This window comes from Pteropus vampyrus, unplaced genomic scaffold (assembly GCF_000151845.1).
Source record: "Pteropus vampyrus isolate Shadow unplaced genomic scaffold, Pvam_2.0 Scaffold1, whole genome shotgun sequence".
In the NCBI taxonomy this organism is placed as follows: Eukaryota; Metazoa; Chordata; class Mammalia; order Chiroptera; family Pteropodidae; genus Pteropus; species Pteropus vampyrus.
The window spans coordinates 21,822,556-21,836,713 of record NW_011888782.1 but is presented as its reverse complement, the minus strand read 5'-3'; the positions used below and the strand labels follow the sequence as shown (position 1 = coordinate 21,836,713).

The window sequence follows — 14,158 nt, the reverse complement described above, 5'->3', positions numbered from 1 at the left end:
ATTTGATACTATGTACCAATTGCCATAAAATGTATATTCTTTGAACCAATGATTATACTTTTAGGAACCTATCCTGATGAAATCGGAAATACATACAAAGATATACATAAAAAATCACTGTAGTGTTTACAATAGTGAAAATCTGGAAAGGCAATATGTATTCAACAAAAAGAAACTGATTAAAATATACATGTTTTGACATGACTACAGTGGTAGCTGCACAACTCTAAATTTACCAAAAATCACTGAACTGTACACCTAAAGTGGGTGAACTGTATTGCATGTAAATTACAACTCAATAAAGTTTTTCTTAAAAATAAAAGAATAATTGCTACCCCTGGGAGGGGCTGCAGACAGGAGACAGGAAAAGAGGTGTTCTTTTCTTGAGTTGAATGATGGCTGCACAGGTGTGCTCACTTTATAAAATTTCAAAATGTGTATCTCTGATAAATGCCCATTTCTGTGAGTTGTTATAATACTTCAATAAAAAGTTTTTTCCAGATTTCTATTTATCTCTAATTTGAAAACTTTCCATAATAAAATTTTATTTTACAAATGTTTTTAAATTTAAAATAAAAGCAGTATTTTCATTACAAATACATTCTTAAATAGCTGTACATAATTAAATAATTCAATAGGTCATGATAAGATCTAGACACTATCACATTACCTTACTTTCTCTATTATTACAGAAAAGTCAGATATTAAATCCAACTTTGGTTGCTGTAAATTCATATTCTACTGTGTTACTCTATAATCTAATATTAACAATAATCATGAAATTCAAAGAAACTACATCTCAATGAGGGTCAAAGCATTGGTACAAAGCTTATTTTTTAAAACCAACTTCCATTATCAGACTGTATGAAATAAATATGCATACTCTACCCAACAAGAAAGGCCCACAATTAGTAAATGTATTAACTGTGTTTTAGTTTAGTCATCTCTTTCCAAAGTCAACCAGTTAGGTAATGGTTACTGCCTTCATCATAGCTTTCAGAGGTAAATAAATAATCAGTTAAAGTCACATACACTACTGAAATTTATTTATTTATTTATTTTTCCCCTCTTTAATGCACCTCCGCCCCACTTCCACCCCTGACCCATGGATGTTGCCGTTTTCCCCTTACGAAGTGGATCTCTGAAGGCGGGGCATCTCCTCCCACATGCTTGCAGCATGCACTTGGGGGGCCTGGCGCACCTGGGGTATGGTCCGTGGCTCCACCTGGGGCGCAAACACAGGACCTTCTGCGTGTAAAGCAGACGTGCTAAACACTACACTATGGAGCCACGCCCCCGCTACTGAAATTTAAATATCATCTCATTTTCTAAGGTTATTATCTAGAGATAAAACTTTAAACAGATCAAAAAACCATATAAACAGCAAAATACAATAAAAATATGTAATTCATGCTCGTTAATCTTGTCTTCCCTGGTACTAGGTATTATCAGTCTAGAATACATATAGGACAAAGGACAAAGAATCTGATTTTACTTTTGAAAATCTTAAAGCAGCAAACTTAAAATCTAAAGAAAAGAGGTTTTAAATGTATCATCAAATCTATTGCATTTCTTAGAGGATAAACTATCCTATTCTACAACTAACTGAAACTTAAGTCTATTAGAGCTAAAATTTGCTTATTCTGGCCATTTCTTTGGAAATCCTTACCAAATTATATTCTTCTATTTACTGTTTTCTTAAAGAATTTGTAAACACCCTAAAAGACATTTACATACACATGAAGCCATCCTTCATAGCAATTCTTTGTTGCTGCTACAGTTGCTATTGCCATACACGACATTATTATTATTTTTTTAAAGGGGAGTCTTTTGAAGAACACAGAAGACTGCAGAAGAGGTTATTAAAAGATTAATTTAGAGAAACTGACCTAGGATAGAATTTAGTTAAAAAAAAATAAAGTAGCAAAAGTTGAAGCTGACTTATTAAACTAACATAAGGTCCACACTTCCCTAGAGCAGTAGTGCCCAACTTCAATATTTCTGATCATGTACCATCCCAATTTTTAAAAATTTAATGCATCTTATTACAGTTGACCTTTGTACTACCCAAGAGTTAAGGGCACTGACCCCATGCAGTCTTTGACTCCCCCAAAACTTAATTACAGTCCCCTGGCATCACCGAGAGATTGGTTCCAGGACTCCCCCGCACTTTGAATCCCAAAATCCAAGGATGCTCAAGTCCTTATATAAAATGGTGTAGAACAATGCGTACAGTCAGCCGTCTGCATCTGCAGATTCCCAACCAAGGACCAAAACTACTGTTTTCAATCTGTGGCTAAATCCATTCATGTGAAACACAGAAATAAGAAGGGTCAACTGTATAGTTACTGCAAAAGTCCATATATAAGTGGACCCGTGCATTTCAAACCATGTTGTTCAAGGGTCAACTATCTATATATACATACTATTTAAAACTATACTTTTATAATATTGTGTTAATATAGAATATACATAATTAACAAACAAAAATATGTACAAATTTTCACCAACCTTATCCCTAACATAAGGCTGAAACAATTAGTATGAGGGAGTCAAAGTACTTTGGGGATAGAGACTATTCGGGGAAAAAAGACAACTCTGCATGAAGTGCCAAAATGAGGGACTTGGAACAAGCACACCTCGATACAGAGGTAGTAAATGAAAAAAGAAGAGAAAATAGCATAAATGGAAGACAAACGTGACAATTTCGAAAATTTTCTTGACAACAGGCCATATACAGAGAAAAAAGGAATTTCTCTTCCTTTTTAATATATGATTTCTTATTCCCAGGACCCCAAATTAAGCCATACATTTTGAGTTACTGGCTTAGCCTAAAAACTGTTTTTGAGACGATTTCTCTGAAATACCAGAAACTACTATATCGATGAACACTGCTCTACCAAAGTTTTAAAGTGAGAGTTGGAAATATATATCAAAATGAAAATTACATGTACCCTTGACCCAGCAACTTTACTGCTAGGGATATATACAATTCATGGGCTTAGTCATAAAAATTAACCAAAGATACATGTACAAGGAAATTTGGTGCCTTCTAATGAGAAAAGATTGGAAACAATCTAAGCACCCACTGACAGAAGACTTATTAATTATGATTCAACCATATACCCAGCCATTAAAGGAATGAGGTAGCTAGCTATATGTGCTGGTGAAAAGTTCCACAAGATACATTAAGTGAAAAAAATCCAAGAGAAGATATACAGACAAATAAAATGAGCCATATTTGTATCACACATCTCACCTGGTGCCTGGGCAGAGTAAGCATGACAGGAAATGAAACAAGGCTTTCAAAAACAAAAATGTTAATTTTGCCAATCCTATGGTAAAAGGGAAAATACAAAGCTACGCTAAGAGAAATGCTCAAGTAAGGAAAGTACATTTTTTATTGTCCCTGAAGTTTTCTTACATGCACTTACTGTCTTTAACTTTCCCCCTCTAACTCATACACGGTCTCAAAGCTCTCATGTTCTTCAATGAACATTCAAAAATATGAATACAACAAAAGGTCCTGTGCTCAAAAGTTAACACAGGATACTACTTTCTCTAAATTCAATATTTTCAGGGAGGATCAGACAAGTGTAAAGGGGAAAAATGATGCAATGAATCCAGTTAAATGTGAATAGTTGTGTCTCTTCTTGATAAACCTTCAAAAAGCCTAGTGCTTTTTGACCCAAATGTCTATACAATTAACAGAAATTCAGGAGTTAGAGATAACTACACAGGAGTGAGGAAGAAAGAAATAATGTTTCCTTTAAATCATGCCATTTACTTGAAAGACTGCTCTGGAAGAAAAACAGAAATAAACAATTAATTTGCATTCCCAGAAGCAGCTGGCTAAGTTGAGACAAAGAAGGACTAGGTGGAGTAATAAACAATAAGCCAACCTGAGCACCCTGTGATGACCCATTATTTTATAAGTAAAAGGACCTTGGGCAGCTGACAAAGGGTATAAAATGGCAGAACTGTTAAGAGCCAAGACAGGATGCACAATGATGTCTTAAGGCTAATTCAGCCAAAAGTGGGATGGCATACCTTCCTCTGTAGTTTCAAGTTACCCAGAACAGAAATTGCTAAAAACTAGAACAGAGCAGGAGAGAGGAGGAAAGGATGGGGCCCAACCACCTTGGAACAATTTCTGCTAAATCTCCCTTTAGCAGGTTACTTCAAACTCTGCATTCTTTTCCCTCTTTCATATGTTATTCTTTCTCATCTCCAACCTTCTGCCAGAGAAGCTGGAAGGTGGAGCAATAGGGAATATTTAGAAGGCCACAATACAGCTTCCTGTTCCATCCGACTCCCCTTCTCCCACACACACCCGCTACCATCCTTTTCCAGAGACAAATATTTGGTTCAGCTGTGTAAAAGTAATCTGAATTGTAGTCGATTTGGTATCCCCTAGTCATTTAGGCCTAATGGCAATACTGTACTTAAAGGAAACATGAATTACCAGCCATCACTTTCTCCTGCCTTCCAGAAGAGACAGCTTACTCTTCTTTGTTGTCACCTTCTAATTTAATGCTTCAAATCATCTGGGTGCAAGCAATTAGAAACTAAGCTTTATAGATTGTAAGTTGAAAGAGAGTAAAGCTTTGGGTCAGGACTTTAATAAGGAATTAATAAACATAAAGGCTTTTAAAGCAAGCATTTGTGACAATTATCGTCTAAGCTGATGGGTCTGTTAGACTCGTTTTCAGAGGACAAAGTTAACAGAAATATAACATACGGACAAGCTGTACATTACTACTCATTTTTAATCAACTACATGAGACACTTAAAATGCTTACTGACATCTTTCCTTATGGGAGTTCTATGTGATTAATGAGAAAAAATATCTTTCCATTATTTATTAATAGGTTTCGATCTGTATTATAAAGTCCAGAGATTATCATAACCTGGAGAAGGATAACCAATGTGTGTTGAAGATTTCTAGATGTAAGATACTGTGCTAGGCACATTTCTATGTTACTTCACTTAATATTTACAATAACACTCAAGATAGTAACAATTTGTCCCCATTTAACAGATGAAGAAACTGGGGTTTACCCAAAGTCACATAGCTAGGAGGTAACCTGGAATTTCAAAATAGGTATACTTACTTGGTTTAATGTACTTTTCACCATACCATAATACCTCCTGACTTGAAAATGCCCTGGACACATTGAGAACTCATTGAACTCACTCTCTTCTGAGAGAGAACTCCACCTACTCTGAGGCCACCCTGTAACCACTGCTTGGCTTGGAAAAGCAATCCAACTCTCCTTAACTAGCTACTCCCATCTTACGGTTACCATGAGACAACTTTGTGACACAAAATCCCCTTTTCTCCTTCAGAAGGAATGGACACTCTCTCCATTGCCTATTTTCCCACTTCCATCTATTATACCTCAGTGAATTTCTCATTTTTTTCATGAGTTTACCTACACCCTCTTAATCTTTCCATTCTTTCTTCAGATCTTTACCAAGTTACTTCAGGATAATCTCTCTTTCTCTCTTTCCTTTATTTTGCCATTGTCACTTAAAATTTTAAAAAAATCCTAAATCTGGCTGACCAATGTAGGAGCAGTGCTGAAGATACACCTGTACCAAAGAAAAGAGGGCTATAAGTTTCGAGGTGAAAGCAGATTTGAAGACTTGTGCCACAACTCGCTAAAATTCTTGAAAGCACCTAGTTCCCCCCTTCAGAATATACATGAATACTGATCTGCCAATTTATCACTTTTAATTAAATCTGCATTCTAGCATGAAAGAAATATTTCTCACTTAAAGATACTGCTTTTCTGTTTTATGTATTGAGTTTGGCTGAGTATCATCTTCCATCAACTTATAATGAACAATGTAGAATTTCAACTATACATTTTAAGTCAAAACAAATTATAGTGGGCAAGCTTAGGAATCTAAACATCACTCTTTTCTATAAAGAGTAATTTTCAATTCAAAAGATTCTCCTAATCAATAATACCCAACCTATACCAGGACCCATTCAACCTATTAGGAAATTTCACTTGTAGAAATTTCACTTTGTCTAAATGAAAAGCACTCAAAAGAACCTATTCTGAAACAGATAAGGCTAGATTTCACAAATTACTTCTGACCCAAAGCATTTTCAGCTAACTCTTTGCTGTCTGAAGGATGCCAGTTACATTAAATTGGATATTAACATTTCTAACCTATGTACGAGTCAGTGAAAAATTACAACTTTAACATTCTATCAGCATTAGAAATGCAAATATCAATCAACCTTAAGATCAACTGGTTAGACAAAGCAAGAGACAAAGAAACACATGATTAATACCGATTTAACAATTTGCAATTTGTAATTCATAAGCTTTCTATTCTCATCCTTCAAAAGCAGTTCGATCTAAGGAAAAACCATTTCATCTCTAAAAATAAAATCTACTTCTTGTTTAGGAACATTCTTTGTTAAGATATACCTCTGTATAACTACCATTTTGGACCTATAAAGCATATCTAATAACTATGCCCTTTGATGATTTCTAAATTGCTAGTATTTTAAAACATCCTAATTAATAGGAGCATCACTTATAATAATAACAACTGGACAAAAAAGGTCCTTCTGGTTAGTGCTAGCAACAATAAAAGATGTTTAATAAGAGAATTTACAGACTAAGATCAATCATTTATACAATATGACAACTAAAGAAAAACCTGTGGTCATTTTTTAACCATAGAAAAATAATTTATATGTATTTAAGCCAAAGTTAACAGACATTTCAATATGCCTGAAGCTTCCTCTCAAAAAAAGCAGAATCTAAGCATATTCTGCATTTCAAATATTCATCACCAAAGTCTTCTAAAACAATGTTAATAATAAGAAAACAGTGGTATTTATAAATAGTAAAATATCAAATTTATGGCAACTCAAACTGTTCAAGAAACAGCTATAATTTATCTTAAAAAGGAGTGGGAGGTGGGGTGGATAAAAAAGATCCAAGCGAAACAGAAGCCTACATTCTGCTGGATCTAGCTGTTTCGTCCATCATATGTCAACGATTCAAACACTAATATTAAAAATACTTATTCTATTAGGAAACGACAAATTTTCTACAGTCTTATATAATAAAAGGAATATTAAAAATATTTCTTAAACTTCCCTGTATATTATGAACAAACATTAAACACCTAAATTATTTTTAATATGTACTATTATAGTAACCAAGACTCACTCCAGAACAGAAAAGCGTTAACTATTTAATCAACACCTTTTATTTTTTAAACATTAGAAAACAGCTATGTCTTATAACCATTTAGTAACAAACTTAAATCAATAGTCCTAATATAAATACTATATACAATAGTGTATACAAGTATACAAATTTATCAAAACTAATTATCTCAAGTCTCTCTTAAAAAGTACCAAAGTTAATATATGTTGACAATATATGGTAGAAAACTGACTAGTTTCCAACCGTTTAATAAATTCTGTAATAGAAATATATAATATTTGATTAGAACAGGACAAGAACCATAAGATATAATGTGCAATAAATTTTTTTTTTTTTTTTTGTCTAAAAAGAATTATTTAAACTATACGATGTCTTTGGGAATAAGTTGTTCTGATCATATCTAAATATTTAGAATTTTTAGAATTAGAAGGAACCAGTTACTGATCATTTAGATATATGTGTAGCTAAAAAAAATCCTCCCACCCAAGGCTCCACTCCTGCCTTGGAGTCTAAAATGTTAGACAAATCACTTCAACCTAATGGCAGTAAAACAAAATGAGGAATTCTCAAAACAATTTTAACTTTTAATATCTTACTCCATCTTATGATATCAAGACTAGCAATGTTTAGTAGAGGCATGATGACTAGTCACGAAACTAGAATTGTCTCAGAACTTGAATAAGCACAATTTTCAAAGTATTATTCCAAGCCAAGAGTTAATATATCTTGGACAATAAAAATTACATTTTAACATTAGTCCAAACTAGACAAATAGAAATCTGACACAAACCCTACTGTGACAGACAGCAAGTTCCCCATTTCCCCGAATCTCCTCCTTGCCCAATAATAAAATATTAAGCAAGATACATGGCTACCTAGGTAGGACTCATTTCCCAGCCTCCCTTGGAATATTAGTGGAAATTATGTATGCAAGTTCCCTTAGAGGAAAAGAAAATATTCTTCCCTTTTCCTTCTTCCTACTGGCAGACACGACAGTAACCATCTTCAACCACAAGACAGAAGCCACATAGTGAGAAGAGCAAAGCAAGACAAAGAAGCCTAGAGCCTCCATACAATCTCAAGACTGCTTACATAGACTTTTCAAATAAATGTGTTCCTACCTTTCTAAGTCTGTCACAATAGCCGAGTCTATATTTTAACTAATATATCTAATATAAATGATTACTGAATTATCTACGTAACTGCTTTTTGTATTAGTATAGGCAAACATAACAATGAATAAATGTACAGTTACTAGTATGTTTTTTCATATTTTAAAAATTACATGCCAAACACCATTACATTTTATTTCTAAGTCTAATTTTCCCATGTATGAAAATATAGTTTTCCTGGAAATCCTGGAGAATTTAATGTAAGTATATATGTGTTTATGACAGGCAGGTGAAAAATATAATAACCTACAGAACAAAACGGTTAAAGAAGAAAACACCTTTCCACTTAAATTTCACTTAAAATTACATAGTAAGTTATACATATTTTTCTGTGCTGAACTAAACTTAAAATCTAAAAGAATATCATTATTCATTGATTTTCTCTTAACACTGCTTTCTCAGGAAAAAGATTTAATCTCAAGTTTCTATCAGATAAAAATACCTAAACATAAAGAAATTAACATGTAATTCTATCATACAAAAAATGGTTTCACATTTTTACTTATTCATGATTATGAAATTTTTACTTATTCATGATTATGAAAAACAAGTACTGAAGTTACCTGAGACTAAGGTAAAAATGAAGACTTCAAGGAAGGAAATGCTGTAGAGTTGAAAAAGAAATCATGGTTGAATCTCTATCTTTCACAGGCTTCAGTGACCCTCAATACCACCTTAATCACTTATGCCATCCAATACCTACAAAAAGAAACAAAAACAAAAAAACACACAACAAAAGACATTACTTATGGAGGAAAAAAATACTGTTTAAATATAATATGGAGAAACCGGTATAAATAATAAAGTGATCACCCTTTGTGAACAGTAAACTATTCCTGAATGACCACTGCAATGACTTGCTTTTAAGTATGAAATTGGAAAAACATAATAGGTAAGTAGTAACTGTGATATAACCCCAGCCCGATAAAGACTAATTCGCCTAGATCTGGAATCTACAGTTTTAGAGATATGGGATAGTAAAGGAAATTCAGAGGATGACAGACCTAAAAGGTTAGAAAAGAGAAAGCAAAGATTAAGAAATCACTTAATAACACTATTCATATCTATACTATAAAGTTTATGAAGAAAGAAGCAAACAATACCAGACCTTACAAATAACACAGAACTAGTCATATATAGAATGTATGTGTAACCAAAATAGAAAAGGATTACGGTAAAATCATATTAAATACCTAGTTACAGAAACATAATCAGCAAGGTAATCTTTGAAAGGAAAAGCTGACAGAAAGATGGAACTAATCACAGGAAGACTATGTACCATATCCAAAAGAAATACAAAGGAAGAACATCAGCTATATACACAAGAAGAAAACTTTGACAGTGAGTATATGTGAGCACAGAAACAGACTAAAGAGTTTATGGAATTTCCTACCATAGAGGTCTTTAAAAATATTAGATTCCTATCTATCAAGTATAGTTTATACGCATTCCTTCACAGGAAGCTTGGAGACCAGATAATATATGAAACATCCTATGATTTTATATCAATTTTTCAATGGTGCAAAGTCTTTCTTACCTAAAACAAACCAGTAATAATTCCATCTTTGAACTTCAGAATGTAGAATACTAATTCATTTTTTAAAAACATTTCAACATTGTATCTTATTTTAAAACTTTAAATTGTGATGGTGTTATTCACCCCTCAGTATACTTCCATTTCAGAATTTCACTAGATATTCATGCATGTCTATTTTTCCAGATCAACTCTGGTCCAAAGTAAAATTTCTTTTCTTTCAATAGTATCGTATCATATATAAAGGATAGTAAAATGACAACAATAAAGATAACCTGGGCAGAGGAAGGGGGGAAGTCATAATACAGAACTGCTTCAATATATCCTCTAAAATACCCAGTTTTCAACAGTATGTTTATTTCTTAAAAAAGGAAAAATGTGACCCATATTAATAAAATAGCAGTTACTACAAACTGTTTCTGAGTATCCCCAGATGTTGGTTTAAGCAAACAGACTTCAAAACATCTATTATAGGTATGTTAAAAGTACAAGAATCCACATTTTAAATTTTTTAAATTATGAAAACAATAAATCAACAAATAAATACATTTTCAATAAAAGTAACAGAATTATGTAAAATAACACCATGGAAATTCTGAAGTTAAAGAGTACTGTAACAAAAACAAAAAATTTACTAGAAGAGGTCAGAAGCCGATTCAAGATGGCAGAAGAAAATCAATAACCTTGAAGACACATCAGTAGAAATTATCCAGAGAGAAAAAGGTTGAAGAAAATTGAACTGAGCCTCAGAGACCAACTTACCAAAATTTCTGGAGTCCCAGAAGGACAGAAGAGAAAGGACAGGAGAAAAAAATGTTTTTAAAATAAACTACTAGCAAAAACACCCCAATTTTTTTTTTTTTTTAAGAAATAAATTACAGGTCTTAGAAGTTCAATGAATTTAAAGTAGGATAAATACAAAAAGACCCATACATAGACATATCATAGTCAAACTGTTGAAAGCAAACTCAGAGAAAAATCTTGTAAGCATAAGGAGAAAAATGACTTAGCATGTTCAGGGACCATCAACAAGATTAAGAGCTGACTTTCAATCAAAAGTAACAGAGGCCAGAAGACAGTGGAATCACAGAAGACAGCTGGAGGAAAAAAGCTGTGAACCAAGAAGGCAGCAAAATTATTCTAAATGAAGTATTTATAAGGTCTCATTTAGAATAATTATTCTAATTATTCAAAATGAAGGCATTATAAGGTCTCAGATAAATTAAAGCTGAGAGAATATTTTGGTAGCCAACCAGACTAACAAGAAATAAGGAAGTCCATAAGCTGAAAGGAAAAGACACCAGTCTCAAATACATAAGAAGAAAACAAAAACATAAATGGTAAAAATGTAGATTAAAAGGCTATACAGTCTTGCACCACATACAACATTTTGGTCAATGATGAACCACATATATGACAGTGGTCCCATAAGGTTATCATCGAGCTGAAAAATTACATAGTGAGGTCGTAGCCGTCAAAATGTAACAATGCATTACAACTGCCTCCTATATTCAGTAGTACAGTAGCATGCTGTACAGGTCTGTAGCCTAGGAGCGATAGGCTGTACCATACAGCTTACGTGTGCAGTAGGCTATACCTTCTAGGTTTGTGTAAGTACACTCTTTGATGTTAGCACGACGACGAAATCATGTAATGGCACATTTCTGTGAATGGACCCCCATCATTAAGTGACATGTGACTATATTTTTCTTAACACCTTTAAAAGGCATAAGAATGTATAAAGCAACAATTATAACATTTTATTCTTAGGTTTATAGTATATATAAATGCAACATATGTAAATATATATAAAATACAAGGAGGAGAAAATATTTTACTGATAATGAATTAGTATTAACATTAAGCAAACTGACAAAATACATATTATAAATCCTACAGCAACCACAAAAAAAATCTTCAATTACATTTAGTAAAAAGAAAAAAAATCAATGGAGTAATTAATACAGAACACTAATAAATATTTAACACAAAAGGAAGCAGTAAAGAAGACACAGAGGAATAAAATCCATAAAAGATATATAAACAAATGGCAAAATGGCAAATGTAAATCCAACATGTTTGTAATTAAATGTGAATGGTCTAAACAGCCCAATGGAAAGGCAGAGTCTGTCGGACTGTACAATAAAACAAGATTCGACTATATGCTGTTGACAAGAGACACAACTTTACATCCAAGAATTAAAGTAAAATGATGGGGAAAAAAGGATATACCATGAAAATAGTAACCTTAAGAGAGCTGGAATACTTATATTAATTAGACAAAATAGACTTTAAGACAAATCCTACTAAAGACAAAGAATGATATTTCATAATGGTAAAGAGTCAATAAATCAGAAAGACATTATAACGATTATAAATGTATATGTAGCTAAAAACAGTGTCCCAAAATAATGAAGCAATAACTAAGATTATTAAAAAGTAAAATGAAAATTAAACAATTATAGTGGAAGACTTCAATATTCCACTCTAAATAACTGATAGAGTAATTAGACAAAAAATCAGCAAAGATACAGAAAAGTTGAACCATACTATCAACCACCTAGACTTAACTGGCATATATAGAAAACTCCAGCAAACAGAATATATATTATTTTCAGGCACACATGGAACATTCTACAAGACACACCAAATGCTAGGCCATAAAACAAGTCTCATAAATTTAAAAGAAATGAAGTCATACATAGTATGTTCTCTAACTATGAAAGAATTAAATTAGATATAAATTAAATTAGGAACTGAAAAATCCTCAAGTATCTGGAAATTAAACTTCACAAACTTCTAAATAATATAGGAGTCAAGAATTAAGAAAGAAATCAGAGAATATTTTTAACTGAATGAAAACAAAACAAACACCAAAATTTGTTAGGAATGAAAGATAAGACATTACTATTTAGCTCCCCAAATTAAAGTATTCTAAGAACCTGAAACTAATGTAATTTATATGTCAATTGTACCTCAAAAAATTATTTTCGAGATTTATAAGGGAAGGAATATTATAAACAAATTTATGCCAACAAATTAAACAACTTTTACGAAAGACAAATTCCTAAAAAGTCATAAAGAGGAAATAGAAAAATCTGAATATGACAAATAAACTAACTGAATTAGTATTTAAAAATATTCCCACAAAAAACAAAGACCAAGCCCAATGGATTCACTGATAAATTCCAGCAAACATGTAAGGAAGAAATACCAAACCTTTATAGACTCCCTCACAAAACAGAGGAAGAGGGTACATTCTGCAACTTGATCTATGAAAACAGAGCTACTCTGATACCAAAGTCAGGCAAAACCATTACATGAAAACTACACACCAATGTCTCAAACAAAAACACAAAAATGATTACCAAATATCAGCAAACTAAATCCAGCAACATATAAGAAGGCCTACACATGATGATCAAGTAGGATTTATCGCATGAATACAAAGTTGGTTTAACAACTGAAAATCAATTTAATGTAATGTACCATATTAAGAGAATAAAGGACAAAAGCTACATGACTCTCTCAATACACACAGAAAAAAAGATTTGACAAAACTCATTACCCATTCATGACAAAAACTTACCAAACTAAGGCTAGAGATAACTTCAACTTAATAAAAAGCATCTACAAAACACCCACAACATCATACTTAACGGTTAAACGCTAAAATGTTTTTCTCCTAAAAGTCAGGATGTCTATTCAACACTGAAGGTTCCAGCTAGTAAAATGAAGCAGGCAAAAATAAATAAAAGCAACTAAAGGGATCCAGATTAGAACGGAAGAAATGAAACCGTCTTTATTGTCTAGTGATTCTGTATGTAGAAATTTTCCAATGAAAGTACAAATGAACTACAAAAACTAATGAGTTCAGTGTGGTCTTAAAAAACAAGTTCAGCAAGGTCACAAGATATTAGATCAATAAATGGAAATCTATTATATTTCCATAGTAATATGACAGCTTTATATCGTATCTTCCTATCAAAAATTTGAAGTAATTCAAATTTTCTTTATCCTTCAGTAGAGCTTCAAAATTTTCTTCAAGGAAATTGAGCCCAAGCATTTTATCCTTTTAGTTCTTCTTGTAAATGTATACCTTTTCTTCTACTATTAGTCTTGATGTCTACTGTATAAAAATTAATTAGGTATATTAATTTTATAAGCAGTCCTTTTACTGAATTCTCTTAATGCTATCAGCACAAAAACAGGCAGGCAAGTGAATTGAATGAAACTGATTTCAGAAACGG

At 32.4% G+C, this 14,158-nt stretch overlaps 1 protein-coding gene across 6 annotated transcripts in view; it reads right to left on the bottom strand.

Annotated features, from left to right (window-relative positions):
• The window catches only part of ZNF148 (zinc finger protein 148), a 108,216-nt gene that overhangs the window by 58,782 nt on the left and 35,276 nt on the right, over positions 1 to 14,158 (bottom strand). For all 6 annotated transcript variants that reach the window (XM_011367680.2, XM_011367975.2, XM_011367892.2 and 3 more), the window contains one exon: positions 8,938 to 9,073. The gene's annotated coding sequence lies outside the window, so the exon portion shown is untranslated. The remainder of the gene's footprint in view (positions 1 to 8,937; positions 9,074 to 14,158) is intronic.